Source organism: Megascapheus bottae, chromosome 16 (genome assembly GCF_031878675.1).
Source record: "Megascapheus bottae isolate mThoBot1 chromosome 16, mThoBot2.hap1, whole genome shotgun sequence".
NCBI lineage: Eukaryota > Metazoa > Chordata > Mammalia > Rodentia > Geomyidae > Megascapheus > Megascapheus bottae.
In genome coordinates, this window is record NC_143524.1 from 32,193,676 (window position 1) to 32,209,326 (window position 15,651).

Sequence of the window (15,651 nt, forward strand, 5' to 3'; positions counted from 1 at the left end):
TATTATACACACACACACATCTACCACAGTGTCTATCTATTATTTCCCCAGTCAGCTCTGCAGCTCTCCTAGGTGGAGTCAGTTGCACCTTCCTCCTGTTCATGCGTGTTTTATTAACGTGTTGTAACAAGTGTACTTTGTAATAGACTTCTTGTCAGTTTTTGTCTCTGTACACAGTACGCCTTGGTGCATGTGCTGAGGGCCAGAAATGTATGATAACCACATTCCCAGTATTTAGCAAAACTGAATTTTCCATTTTTACTTGGACTTTTTGCTTCTCTGTGTTTTCATGTATTTCATGATGGCTGTGGATTACACTTAACAATGGCAGGAAGATAACGCTAATTCATTCACCCATTTACATTCATGAAGTAACTGACCTCCTCAAGGAGTCTCAAATCTGACAGCGCATCAGAACCACCTGGGGAGCTTACTAAAATGAGAATCCTGGCCCCTTGGTAGGCTTCTTGAATCCTAATCACTATGATAAGTACTTGGACTCAGTGCTTTAAGAAGCTTCTGTGGTTATTGAGATGTTCAGCTATGATTAATAACCTTTGACGTAAGTCCCTCTAAGGTCCTTTCAGCTTACAGTATGTGTGCGCATGCTGTATGTTGCTGGGGATCGAACCCAGAGTCACATATGCTAGTAAATGCCCTGCCACTGAATTCTACACTCAGTCCATTTCTGATTGATCTTCCTGTCCCTTGCTCTCCTCCTTTGAGAATCTTCTTGTGGTAAACAGGCCAGAACACAGTACTAATTTCATTACCAAGCACTGCTTCTGTGTAAGCACTGCTTTAAAAAAATTTTTTTTTATTGTCTTAACAACAAATGCTGGTGGGGAGGTGGAGAAAGAGGAACCCTGCTGCAGTGCTGGTGGGAACATAAACTAGTACAACCACTTTGAAAGGCAGTTTGGAGCTTCCTCAAAAAACTAAAAATAGACCTTCTCTATGATCCAGCCATACCACTCCTAGGCATCTGCCCTGAGCATCATGACCCAGGATCTCATAAGGACACCTACCCAGCCATGTTCATCACTGCACTATTCACAATAGCCAAGTAATGGAAACAACCCAGATGCCCCACTACAGATGAATGGATTAAAAAAAAATGTGGTATATATATACAATGGAATTCTACATAGCCACCAGACTAGATAAAATAATGGCATTCCCTGGGAAGTGGATGAAACTAGAGTAAATCATGTTGAGTGAGATAAGCCAAGATCAAACGAACAAAAGGTACATACACGGTTTCCTTCATATGTGGATATTAGATCCAAACAATATAAGAGTGATGACTCAGTACTCGGGTACTCAAGATCATTGACATGGACTTGGAGATATAAATATAACTATATAGACATATAAATCTATTATGGCATATATATTCTATAGACATACTGATATAGAAATCGATATGTATCTTTGACATACAAAGTCTCAGCTTAATTTTAATTTTGTCGTTAAATTTATGTGCCAGTGATTGCATAAAGAGATTCCATTCTTAAATATTTGTTTGTTAAACTTGACTTTTAAAATATGATGTAAAAATCAATGTTAATAAAATCTTTCAATAAAACTAAAAAGCAACATCACAAAATGTGGATGTGGTTGTAAAAAGGAGTTGCCATTTAACAAAGCAAATTATAATTACAGTATGTCTTGATTAATATCACCTTTTCAAAATCATCTTCGTTCCTCTCTACCCCTTCTCTCACTCTTTTTAAATTTTATAGGATATATATTGGATTTTTTTTCCAGTCCTGGGCCATGAACTCAGGGCCTGAGCACTGTCCTTGGACTTTCTCAAGGCTAGAGCTCTACCACTTGAGCCTCAGCACCACTTCTGGCTTTTTTTCTATGTATGTGGTACCAAGGAATTGAACCCGGGTCCTCGTGCATGCTAGGCAAGCACTCTACCACTAGGCTAAACTCCAAGCCCATACATTGGATTTTTGACTGCATTTTTCCCTCGTTCCTCCTCTTCATTCAGCTATCCCTTTCCCTTTGACTGTCCATTTCTTGGTGTTTTATTTTGCTGAGCTTTGATTTTGGCTTTCTAAGTAATTACACTATTTGACATCTCCCTTGAATCTACCATATTTCAGTTAATATGTGTGTATATACTTGCATGTCACCCAATGTATTTAGTTATGAGTTAAGCTAAATCTAGTTTCCACATATAAGGGAAAATATGAATCCTTTGTTCTCTGAGCCTGACTTACTTAACATAATTTTTTCCAAGTCTTTCTATTTCTTTACAAATGGTACAATTCCTTCTAATGGATTAGTAAAACTCCATGGTATGCATGTACCATATTTTTTTGATGCATTTGTTCATTGAGGGGTAGCTGGGCTATGGTGAGTAGGGCTGTAAATAGGGCTGTAAAAACATGGTTATTTTGGTAGTTTTACTGTACTTTTCTTTGTTTCCAATCTTTTGGGTATATTCCCAGGAGTGGAATTGCTGTAGGCTTTTTTTTTTTTTTTTTTTTTTTTTTTTGAGGAGCTTTCTAGTGTGGTTGGACAAGTTTACATTTCCATCAACAGTGTATTAGGATTCCCTTTTGGCTGCATCCTCGTCGGCATCTGTTATTTGTTTTCATAATGGCCATGCTAACTGGAGTGAGGTAGAATCTCTGTGTTGTGTTGCTTTGCATTTCCTTTATGGCTAGAAATATTGAGCATTTCTTCATGTGTCTATTGGCCATTTTTACTTTTCCTTCTGAGAAAACTCTTGTTATCTCATTAGCCCATTTATTTCTTAGATTGTTGCTTTCTTTGAGGGTTTAATTTTTTTTTAAGTTCTCTATATATTCTGGACATTAGGTCATTATCTGGTGTGTAGCTGACAAAAATCTCCCATATTGTAGGCTGTCTTTCTTTTTAGTTTGTTGGGTTCTGTTCTTTAGCAGCTAGCATTGTTTTGGCACAGTAATTTTATCTGTCTAATATTTGAAGATCAGTCTCATTACTTCTATGTTACAGATAAGACAATCGAGGCAAATGAAAGTTGTGATTTTCCCAAGGTCAAGTAAGAAGAATACAGTGTCAGACTTCAAAGCTGGAACTAGAATCCTCCTTGCTTCTCTTAATCTCCCCCAAACAAAAGCACCGCTGCAGGGCCAGCCTTTGCTATGTGCAAACATGCCCTGCCCCTTGCTCAGGCTCAAGGGATTAGCATCCTTGGTGGGCAGCAGCGTACCAGGAGGGCAGAAACTCTGGCTCACCAAATGTGCTCTGGTGCCCACCCACCTGCTTCCAGGGTGCAGTGAAGCAGCAGAATTCAATTTGCAGCAGTGACCTAAGAAGGGCTATTTTTAGTAAGAAAGTAGGTCAGGGGCTGCAGCGGTGCTGCCTGAGAAATGAACAGCCTCCCTGCTCATCAGGATGCGTCCTCACTTCTTCTCACGCAGCAGCCAGAGTGGAAGTGAGGAAGACAGATCTGAATGTGACTATGGTTGTAATCACCACTATTGGACCCCTGGAGGCAAGTCACTGCCGCCACCCCACACAGTGCATAACTATGAATCTGATACACAGAGGGGGGCTTGTCTGGGTTTGCCTATAGTTTCGGCCCCAATATTCCTCAAGAGGCTAGAATCCTTTCAGAAAGCATTTGTAATATGGTACATTATGTGTCATATACCTGCTGTATGCCAGCCACTATTCTGATATGCATTATCTCATTTGATTTTTGTAATCCTCTTCAGATATTGCTATGCTAGTTTTTCTTCTGTGAAAATGGACTTTCAGAAAATTTAAAACAGACTGCTCAAGATCACTTAGTTCTTGTATGGTGTGATCAGATTCAAATTCTATATGAGCTTTTAATGCCAATTGCCAGTCCCTCAGACCATGCAGGGGTGTGTGTGTGTGTGTGTGTGTGTGTGTGTGTGTGTGTGTGTGTTTTGTTTTTCCTTACCACTCTGCCTATGCCCCATTTTGCTCAGTACTTCAAAGAAAGAAATATGTGGAAAGATAATGTTCTCCAGGTGGACTTACCAGCATCAGGATAGGTGCTTAGGACACAAACCCTTTCCTCAGAGAGCAGACAGTACACTTCTGCATCCTGCTGCTTAATCATTGATGCCAGCCATTCCCAAAACTAAACCAACCACTTCATTCTGTGGGCCTGGCATGTTTCAAAATTCTCTGCCTCACTTGCTCTGCAGCATATTAACTGCAGATTCATGACAAATTGCAGGGTGCTCATTGGCGATGTGCAGACAGATACAAACTTGTTAACAAAATTCTGTAATTGACTATCGTGATTCATTATGCTCAGCACGGAGGATACTGGTAGAAGCCCACTTTGTGGCCAAGCATTGCTGGCACCACTAGCCTTGAGAATTTCTTCCTAGTTCTTTTCTGGTTCTCCAGCTGGAGAACACTATCCATCAAAGGCCAGAAGCAGTCTGAGGCTTCTGTCTTACCTTCTCACTTCCTCTAGGCAACAGTGGAGGACATTTCTTCTGCTTCCAGGCTGGACGACCTTGAAGGGATAGTATTTGCTCGTTCATTCCTTTATTCCTTCCTTCATTCATTGAATTTTGAAACTGTACCAGGCATGCAATTAAGCTAGATCCTGTTCTCAGAGGACTTGTACTCTTTCTCTGGACTTTATCACCAAATAGTAAAGAGAGTGGCATTGTCCAATTTCTTCCAGCTATAATGTTTCAGGATCGATGGTTCTGGATTAGAAAGAACCAGTCATTATGAACACATAGTGTCAGTGCTGCTCATTTATATCCACTACCAAAGAAGAAAACAATGAAAAATTTGATCTGGGTAGGACTCATGGACAGGAGTTAATTTCTTCACTTATACTGGAGAAATGAGGCTAAAAGAGGGATGTACCTTGCCGACTATTTCAGAATAAAGGCAAGAATAAAGGAAGAGACAGTAAGACAAGCCAAGTGTCACTTTATTCTTACTGAAGCTATGTCACTACTCAGCATCCCTGAGGAGTTCCTCCTTGGATCTTTGCTACATTGGGCTTCTCTCACAGTGACCATCCTGGAGTCTTCCCTACCTACAATGTGTTTCTAGGCTCCCCAGAGGCAAGAGAAGAGGAAAGAGTAGGCTTAGATAGCTGAGCCCCAGAAGGAAATAAGATTGAAATTGCTTGTGCCAAGATGACCGGAAAAATGGACATGAAGCTGAAACAAACCATGTAGAACTGCCTGACCAGGTTCCCAAGTAAACCAGTAGATACAAGGGCCAACCACAGTGAATGTGCAAAAGAACCAAGACTGCAAGTGGCTGATGAGAAGCTGCTCAATAACTCATAAGACCTGCAGAGGGCCTACCTCCTACCTCCCCTCAGAACCTCTTTATACCCTGGTACTAGCTTTTCTTCTTCATGAAGCCAATGAATAGGATCTAAGGCTGGAAAGACATGTTTTTTTTTTTGAGGGGAGGGGGGTGTTTGATGCCCTTCTCAGCAAGGCAACTGAATTCATTGCGAGGAGTTGGAAGCAGGAGACCCAATACTTATTCAGTGACCAGAATATCTCTACTATGGGTAGAACAACATTCTGTGCTCAAAGGGAATCTTGTCTTCTGTTCTTTCCATCAGTGTCTGAGAACCAGTACCTTAAAACACTGTCCTTGACTGTTTTCTTCTCTATAGTGAACACCTAGGAAGGAGGTGGTCAGAGGTAGGAAAGGGTGAGAATACCGTTCTTAGCTGTGAAAACTAATATCCATTCTATATATTCACCTGTCCATAGAAGATAAGCCACTATAGTGGAGATGAGAAAGATATGTATATACATTTTTTAAAAATGAAGCTGGCCTAAGACAGACTCCAGAAAACCTCAGGAATGGTATTTTTAGTCTCTTTAATTGATTTGTTATTTTCCACACTTTCGTAAAAAATAATTCTCCAGTAGTCATGTACCATTATCCTTAAAGACTTTTCCCATGTGCTTGGTGGCTCACGCCTGTAATCCTAGCTACTCAAGAGGCTGTGACCTGAGGATCAAGGTTCAAAGCCAGCCCAGACACAAAAGGACCTGAGAGTCTCATCTCCAGTTACCCTCTAGAAAATGGGAAGTGGGGCTTGGCTCAAGGTAGGGTGATAGCCTTGAACTGAAGAGCTCAGGGACAGCACCCAGGCCGAGTACAAGCCCAATGCCGCCGCTCCCCCCCCCCCAAAAAAGAATTATCCCATGTATATAAAATATATCATGAGTGTATTTATACCATACCTAAAAATGAAAGCATTCTAAACTTTCAACATTGACTTTGAGTCCTTGGCTGAGGTTCATGCTCAAGTTGAAGTATTGACTCCCTCTTCTGTGCTCTGAGGCTACTCGCCTCCCTTTCCTACTACTCAGCTGTCAAACCTGCAGAGTGAAGGATTTGGGACAGTGAGTTAATCTTGTCTTCTCTAAGTCAGTTCTCTACAGTCATTTGGGATAACTGGAATTAAGAATTGGGTGCTTGGAGGTTTTAGTTCTAAATGTCCTCTAGGTGATCGTAGGGAATGTAGCCATGTTTGAAGTAGGTGTTTTCTAAGGACCTTTGGTACCAACATTTTAGAATCCTGTACCTTCTCTTTCTTGCTCAGTTTTGTTTTTTACTCTTTTTTTCTTGTCCTTTTTCCACTAGAGAGTTCCTCTCACTAGTCTGTGAACTTCTTGGGAGTAGGGGCCACATCTTTCCCTCTGTAGGTCTCAGACACCTAGTGCGGTGTCTGATATGCAGGAAGAGCTCCCTTGACAGAGTGGTGGCAGATAGAAAGAGGGAACAAATGAGGTTTCATGGCTTTACTACCACTTTCCACACGTGAGGTAATTTCCATAATTGTACTGAAGACGCCAGTCATTATGGATCTCTTCTGACATAGTAAATGAAAAAGCAAAGACTTGGGTACCTGGAAAAATAGCAGTTGGATCTTATCTCCACCTTTTACTGAATGATTATTTTTTTCCAGATCATTTAATCTCTTTAAGCTGCAGTTTCTTTTGTTGTGATATGAATAATTCTATCTGTTGTTTGATTGTTATTAAGATTTACTTACTGCATAGAATGTGAATATAAAAATGCTTGACATAGAGTAAGAACTCAAATACTTTAGCTTCTTTCCCTAGCCCTGTGGCAAGTGGCAGGAAGAGGAGAGAAAGAGACTATAATAATGGATTATCCAAGCCAAGGTACAAAGAATATGTCCATTATCGTATCATTTCTTGGCTTCTTGAGAGCCTAGATGACTCCACACGGGTCAACCCTAGAGCCATCAGAGTTGTTTGAAAAACAAACAAACAATCCAGAAAAAAAAAAAAAAAACAACCCCTCCTGACTCTAAATATGATGTGTTTATTCCTGTTTGCTATAGGGAGGCAAGAAGAGAAGTTGCACAAGAAACTATTGTAGGTTTGACTTCCCTGCACAGACCTGGTGTCTGGGCTTGCTGTGAGAAATGCACTGCCATTATGAATTGTTCCTTTCCAGGGTTAGAGATTTTTGCATTGGTTTTATAACATGCCCCTCCCCCTCCATACACTCTGTGTATGGCACAGCATGCTGTTTTTCATAAAAGTCCCTCTCTCTCTCTCTCTCTCTCTCTCTCTCTCTCTTCCCAATCCACATCCTGCTGTTTCAGACCCAGAAGGGCATGCAGCTTTGTTTTCTACTGACCAAAATAGCAAATAGTTAGCCCTTCCCACAATGCCTCTAGCACTGCATAATAAGAACAACCACCCTAAGTACAAACTTGCTTGGTTCCTGTAACATCATTATGAATAGGTATCCTCAGCCCGTTTTATAGGGCAGTGGTTTGTGCTTAAGACTATGGACATTCAGTTCAACCAAGGGTTCAAATCTTGGCCCTACTCTGTTACTACATCCAAATCTCTGTTTCTTCACCAACAACATAGGGCTAGTAATACATAGTTCATAGGACAGTGAAGATTGAATGCCATCAACATGGTCTTTGGTGTAGTGCCTAATGCATGGTAAATAAGTCCTGAATACATATAACTGTGGTAATGATGGCAGTTATGGCTGTGTCAGCCAGCTCTCCATTACTGCAACACAATGACCTAGGTAATTGACTTAAGAGCAGGAAAGGTTTATTTTGGCTCACAGTTTCAAAGGTTTCAGTTTGTGGTTGCTTGGCTGCATATAGCAACACAGCATATCATGGTGGGAACCCCTACATGCTCATAGCACCCAGGAGCAGACCAAGAAAGGAATGGGCTGGGGGGGGGGGTGTCTCAGTTTCCTCAGTATTCCCTTCAAGAACACACTCTTTAGTTCTCCCACTAGGCCTCTCCTCTTAAAGGATCCACCTCCTCCCTGTATATCAAGCTGAGGACCCAGCCTTTAACACATGGGCCTTTGGGGGACATTCCAGAACTAATTATAGCAATGGCAATGCCACACTTTTGTCATCTATAGAAGATAGGCCATGGTAGTAGATATGACAGCAATAAAGAGAAGTGATTAAAAAAAATGGTTTCTGTTAGCCTCAGGTAAACTCCAGAGAATCTCTGGAATGGTATTAAAAAGGAATCTGCTATGATCAGTTGGAATAAGTGCAGAGAACAGCTTCACTTTATTTTTTCATTCACTAGGTTTTTATTGACCACCTACCATGTGTCACCCCTGTGCTAAAAGCTGGAGATGCTCTGCTGATAAAACAAACATGACCCCTGCCCTTAACAATCTTATGTGGGAAATCAGATTTTATTAAATTAGTTGCATCTGTCACATAAAATTACAAAGTAGGATAAATACTATGAAAGAAAGGAACAAGGTACCCTGAGAAAACATACAATAAGGGTCTTGACCTACTCCACATGATCAAGAATAGCTTGCCAGAGGAAAAGACATCTGAGGGGTGTCAAGCTAACAGATCCCTGAAATTAACAAGATGGAAGGAGTGAGTAGATGAGGAAGGTGCTGTAGGCATGGACCAGTGTGGTTCCTAGCGGTGAGAGGCAGCATAGTGCTGCCAAAGAACTCAGTGACACATGAGGGCAGAGGAGAAGCTGGAGAGAGGCAGTGGGAACCTGTGAGCTTATCTCTTTAAGCTCATGGGGACTGTTGAAGGATTTTGAGCAGACATGGGTATATATGTGAAATATGTGAAGAGCACTGTGCTCTGTTTGGTATTTATAATAGATGTCTCCAACATGGCCCTCAGAATGGGTGGAAGATGCAAAGCTGGGTGTGGTTAAACCAGTGAAGAGAAAGTTTTTACCTTAGTCCCTGTGAGAACCAGTGCACAGGGCTGGACTAGTAGTTGCAGAAATTAGATGAAAGGATGTGAAACATAAAATTGGGTGGGGGGTTTAATGATGGGTTGAATACAATTGAGGAAATAGGCAATATGAAGGATAAATCCCAGGTTCTTGGATTATGGTCTTGCCATCTTCTAAACTGAAATAAACACCGAATGCTGGTTGTTTATATCTGTAGTCCTAGCTATTCAGAAGGCTGAGATCTGAGGGTTGTGGTTTGAAGACAGTTAGTAGAGGAAAGTCATGAAACTCTTTATCTCCAATTAACTACCCCCCCCCTCCTCCAAAGGCATCTAGAAGTAGAGCTGTGGCTCAAGTTATAGAGTGCTAGCCTTGAGCAAAAAAGCTCAGGGACAGGTCCCCAGGTCCAGAGTTCAAGCTCCACAAAGATGACTAAATAGAATGATCTTGATTGGACATTGAACACACGTACTTAGGTGCCTTTTAAATATCAAAGTATAGATAGATATTCAATGCCCAAAGCCACAAAGGGTATGGCACAATGGCCTTGGAATGCCTTTGAGTAATCTGGCCCAGATCCACCCTGGGTGTCATACTTGCTAAGTCCATTTGGTTTGAGGACTCTGGTTTGCTTTCTACCCTTTCTGGTTCTCTCTCCTGAAAGGGAAGTACAATGGGAAAGTTTAGACCATGGAAACATATGAATGTCTGGGAGAGAGGCTGCCTCTTTAGAGGAAACAATTCAGATACCTATGCATGTCAAGATTCTTCATTCACATTTGAGGGTGAGATATTTGTATTTGATATGTGTGCTTTATTTGTTGTTAATTAAAATGCATGCTATTAATTACACACACTCATGTATACACACATGTGCATGTGCACACACATGCACACACACATACACACACACACCATGTGTTGGGCACAGTGCCAAATCAATTAGGTCTGCTCGTTCTTTGATGACTTTTTTCAAGGGGTCGTATCTTTGACTACATAGGGTTGGCTTGTCAACATCCTTCTACAGTGTATTTCTGGGGGACTGTTTTCCAATGTCTCCCTAGGTAATCACCACATCAAAGCCTGTTCTCCACTTTGCCCAGGGCTCAGCTGGGCAATCTGAGCTCCCTCCCCCAGGCCATATGTTCTGGTTTGTTGCCAGAAAGCATCTCTTTGTGTCCAGGTGAGAAGGTGAGGCTAAGAGAAGTGTCCGAGCCAGCTTTGTATCCTCCTACAGAATGACCAAGGAGAGCTGTACTGGCAGACACGGATGGGGCTGGGCAGAGAACTGACTCATCTAGATCTGGCACCATGTCACCAGATCTGTGAGTACCCATGTGGAACTGATATGGGTTTTAAGAACATTTGCCTTGTAAAAATCTAAACTCGCATGCCACATGAATTATGAACAGTGATTTCCATCGTGAGAGAGAGGGTAGCCTTTTAAGAGTCCTGTAGTATATTTAAAATGCAATGTAGTAGAGAGAGAAAATATTTATGCCAGTTTAGGCATGCAGAGCAAGCTGGCTTTCCCTCTGTCCATGGAACAAAGAACTTCTTACAACTGGAGCAGATGGTGAGCCCTGTTGGGGCAGGCATTCCCGCAGAGGCTAGAAGACCATGTGCCAGGTGGGACAGAGGGACTCCTGCCTAGGGTGGAGTGGTGGACTAAGAATCACAACCCCCAGATTCTTTGATTCTTGGCTTTGCTTTTTATCTTTAAAAATGAGTTTGCTGAAACCTAGATATATAAGGCCATACGGTATGATGGTAAATGAAAGGACCGCCAGGATATAGAAACAAAAGCCATATAATGAGTCATTGCTGTCCTTAATGTACTATGTTATTTTTCATCTCTTTGTTGTCCCTTGGTTATCTCATATTGTTACAGTATTTCACCTTGTTATCTGGTATATTGTATATATGTTTATTTGTTTATTTGAAATAGGATAGGGAAGGGGGAAAACAAAATGAGGGGCAGGGTGGGGGGAAGGAAATGGGGACAAAAACATGAGAAAGGGTATCAATGTTTGTGAAGTAATGCACCTTCTATCTGGTGAGTATAATGTAACCCTTCTATTAATTATAATAAAAATATATGAAAAAAGTACCCTAAAAATGAGTTTGCTGTAGGCCAGTCTGCAAGACTTACTGTGACCTGAAGTTAGAGGGAACGAGGCTACATCCCAGCTCCTCTTCTAGCTATATGGTTTCAGAAAGTTGCTGCCTGGGCCTCCTTCCAGTCTATAAAACCAGGTTTATTATACTTCTCAGTTCTGTGTGTGAGGGTCAAAAGACATTAGCCTTGATGTCAACAGCCCAGGATAACAAGGAAGAGAGAAGTCAGTGGCACCTCTGAGCAGCTGGCAGCTTCACAGAGCATGTGCATGGCCTGAGGCTGGGCACTCTACAGGGAGAACATTCATGGCTCCTCACAGCACAAGTGCAAGGCATGCATCAACTCCTTGGCATCCTGGGATAAGCTAGGACACACTGTCCTGTTTTTCCCCAAGGAGTGTCACCCTGTTCAGCAAACAGTGAGCCCACCCAGCTCTAGTATCCCCACAGAACTGTCTTCATTATGGAGGAATCCTTTCAGGTGCTGAAGGCAGCGTGTTGCTTGCAATTTGATCCTTGGAATAATTCTGGTTATGTCCTTTTCCCATGCCAGTTCTTTCCTAAAGCTAACTTTATGGGCAATTATTTTTCTTATGTGTTGGATAAAATCCCCAAAGCACATTAGGAGGTCTCTGCTATTTTTATTTTCCATGGGAGCATTAGCAAGTTAGAGACTAGGCTTTTGTTGGGGCTGGCACAGTCCCTGTAAACTAGAGGCTACTTGCTGCCTACAGAATCTTTGACACTTCAGGCAAGGCTCTGACTTCATATGTCATCATCTAACACACTTGAATCATAGCATCCCAGAGATACTGTACACACAATGAGACTCATGTTTGCCAGTTAGTTTCTCTACCCCAAATTCTTATAGGTTATGTAGTTCAAGATTCTTTGCCCCCATGAACAGAACATGGCTGTGCAAAGGGCAATAGTTTATCTGAGATTACACAGCTAATATAGTTATTGGCAGAGCTCTTTCTCAAATCCTGGTTTTCTAAGGAGCAGTCACTTGTCATAGAGAAAACATACTCAACATTTGCATTTCATCCGAGGCATTCATAAGCTATGTTACCTTGTAGAAGGTAATGAATATTATATGTGGTCAGTAATATTGGTAAAATTTATGAAGCACCCAGCATCATGATGTGTGGTCTGTTCCACATTTCATTGCATTCTTACACTAGACCTATGAGAGGGATTTTATTATTGCCTGTTTTATAGATAGGCATCCTGAAATTCAGAATGCTAAGGTAGCTTCCCCTGAGTCACATTTTCCCCACAGAATGAGAATATTAATATCTCCCTGGGAGGGTGGTGATAAGCACTGAATGCGGTAATGTTTGTACAGAGCCTGGCATAGAGAAGGTGCTCAATCAGTGCTTGATTCCTTTAGTCCTACCTGGCTTTCCACTGTACTCCCACTGGGTGCATTTAGAAGCTGAGGTCATGCTTAAGTCCTTGTCATAGTTTTCTCTATCTCAACTGCCCCACCCCCATGGGCTTCTTTGAATCCTTCATTTGAACTTCCCATCAGACACTGCCTATTTAGTCTTTTGCCAGTCCAGGAAACACCATCCTTCTCTGGCAGCAGCCTGTATCACACTCCTGACATTTTCTCCACAGCTGGGTTTGGAACGCTAAAGCCTCCCCTGGCCTCTCCAACCATAGGATCTTTGTCTCATTTTCACTTTTTGCCTGGACTCCCATGCCATTACACTGTTTCATGAAAGGGATCACATATGAACACGACCTGGAACTCCATTCTGGCTTCTGGTGTCACACTCCCAAGAGTACTTTTGTGTGTTACACAAGAATATGGAAGGTCACAAAGAAAATAGAAGCCTTATATTGGGGTATCCTTAAGAATATATTCATCTGCCTTTCAATATTGATTTAGCACTTAGGCGTAGCTAGATCCTATGTTAGACATGAGATATGGCTGTGAAATGGCAAGCAGATTTGTCTTTCCTGAAACTTCCTTGGAATTCGCATTCTCGTATGAGAGGTATATTAGTTACTTTTGTGTAATAATGACCAAGTAACTGACAGATACAACGCAAGGGGAAAATTATCTATTTTTGTTTATGGTTTCAGAGATGTTAGTCTTTTAGACTAGAGAGTGTATGGTAGGGTAGAGAAGTTTACATCATGGCATCTAGTAAGCAGAGAAAGCAACAAGACCAACATATGGCTCCCTAGAACCCACCCCTGGTAGCTTACTCCTTCCAGTTAGGCCCCAGCATTACCTTTTAACCACCCAATAATGTCAACACACTATAAATTCATCAAAGTACTAATCTATTCATTATGTTAGAGGCCTTGTGCAAATACCATCATAGACACATGCAGAGTTGTGCTTTATTAATGTCTCCGGTGTTTCTTAATACAAACAATAATCAAGATTAACTAACACAGAGGTAGACTAAAAATAATCAGTAAAAATAATTTTATATTATGAAATAAATAGGGCTCTGGGATAGAGAGTAATGGAGTTGTTTTTTGTTCTTGCAATAGCATGGTCAGACAAGGACCCCTAAGAAATTTTCTCACAATTCTAAAGGCTGAATCCACAGCCATACAATTGATATCTGAAGAGGGTCTCTTCTATTAAGTAGAAGGTAGACAACAGGGAGAAGGGAGAAAAAACAATTTAGTCTGTAGGAATGCATTTTGTTGAAATATGGCAAATATAGTTTCATTAGACAGTTTGTATGTCCTGTTTAATAAATACTTTTGTCTGAAAACTTAATAAATTCATCTAAGAGTGCTGCTTAGACTACACAGAAATTCTGAAGGCTCTATTTCTAGAAAGTAAACCCTTAGTATAATCACTTATAAATCACAAAAAAGTCCCAAGATGTTTTGAGAATTATAACAGTGTAAAGCATATATTGTTGTATTTAACCAAAAACTCAAAAAGCAGTTTGAAGATATGTAGGAATGTATTTCTGAGTGTGGTCATGGTTGTATGAATTTGAAGGAACTAGTACTAAAGTAGGATTTACAAGGCTCTTGAGGAAGCCCAGTCTTATAGTCCTTGGATAGATAATCTTGACCTGTAGAGGAAAGTATGAAATCCCAGTATGTACAAGAAGCTATTCAATAGACATTGGTCCCTTGTCTTTTGAGGAAAATAAATGACCTACAGACTAGAGATGTGGTTCAAGTGGTACATCACCTACAACTGGAAGTTGCAAGGCCTCGAGTTCAAAAATCCAGTACCACCAAAAAAGGTGGTAGTGATGATGAAAGAGGAGGAGGATGGTGATAAATGTCCTGGGCAGAAGAATCAGGAAGTAATAGTCTGCGAACTAGATGATAGCTGTGATTATCTTTGTCAGTTCTGTGTATCTGGCCCCTGATGCAGAGTTTGGCATGTGACATTTGGTCAGTGAATGCTTGGATAAATGAACAAGAAAAGAGAAATCAGTTTACTGTCCAACCAACCAGTCAACCATCCAATCTGGGTTCTAATCTCAACTTTTTTTTAGTTCCCTCAGCTGTGTAACAACCTGGTTGACCTTTCAGAGCAGCCCTACTTTGCTATCCTAGGATTCTAGGCTGGTGAGTAGAACAGTTAGGGAAAATAAATCTATAAACTCATTTCTGATATGCCTCAAATTTAATCAGAATGAAATACCAAAATCAAGCCCTACTTTACATCTCAGATATGCCTTCTAAAAACAGAACCTACGTCTGTCTCAGAGTTGTGAAGAAAATGTATTAGGTTATATTAAACAGCAAGATTGTCCTTTTGGAGGAAAAAATAAATTAAAGCTTGTCTTCCTGACTTAGGATTTTAATTGGGATTTGAGTCAATTTGATCTAAATTTGAGCATCCATCCAGAGAACATTTATTGACATCTGTTATGAGCTGGGCTTTATGCTAGGCATGAGAGATAGGAGGATGAACAAGATACAGAACCTTCTAGGCAGAACTTGACTACAATATGAGGTAAGGGTATACACATACCCCCTTGATTGTGATTCAGGTGGACAGAGAATAAGCTGAGGCAGTCTAGGTCCATAGCTAGGAGTGGTCTGGAGAAGGGAATGTCTCCTGGGTAGGAAATCTGCCTTTCCTCACAAGTCTGTGAGACTCAGAATTTCAACTAAACCACCATAGCTATATAAGAACGTACACTGTGGCTGCCTGGAAATCCCAGTAATCTCCTAGCTACCAAGCTGAACACCCTGTCACTAGGATATTATTCACAGTGAGAAGAATCTTAGGCCTTCATACATGATGTGCTCAATGGCACCTTATGGCTTGCACCCTTGGGGTAATTCAGGGGGGAAAAAATTCTTC

The 15,651-nt window shown here is 41.1% G+C and overlaps 1 protein-coding gene across 1 annotated transcript in view; it reads left to right on the forward strand.

Moving 5' to 3' along the window:
• Sergef (secretion regulating guanine nucleotide exchange factor) overlaps positions 1-15,651 on the forward strand; it is a 210,239-nt gene that overhangs the window by 147,388 nt on the left and 47,200 nt on the right. The window lies entirely within an intron of this gene.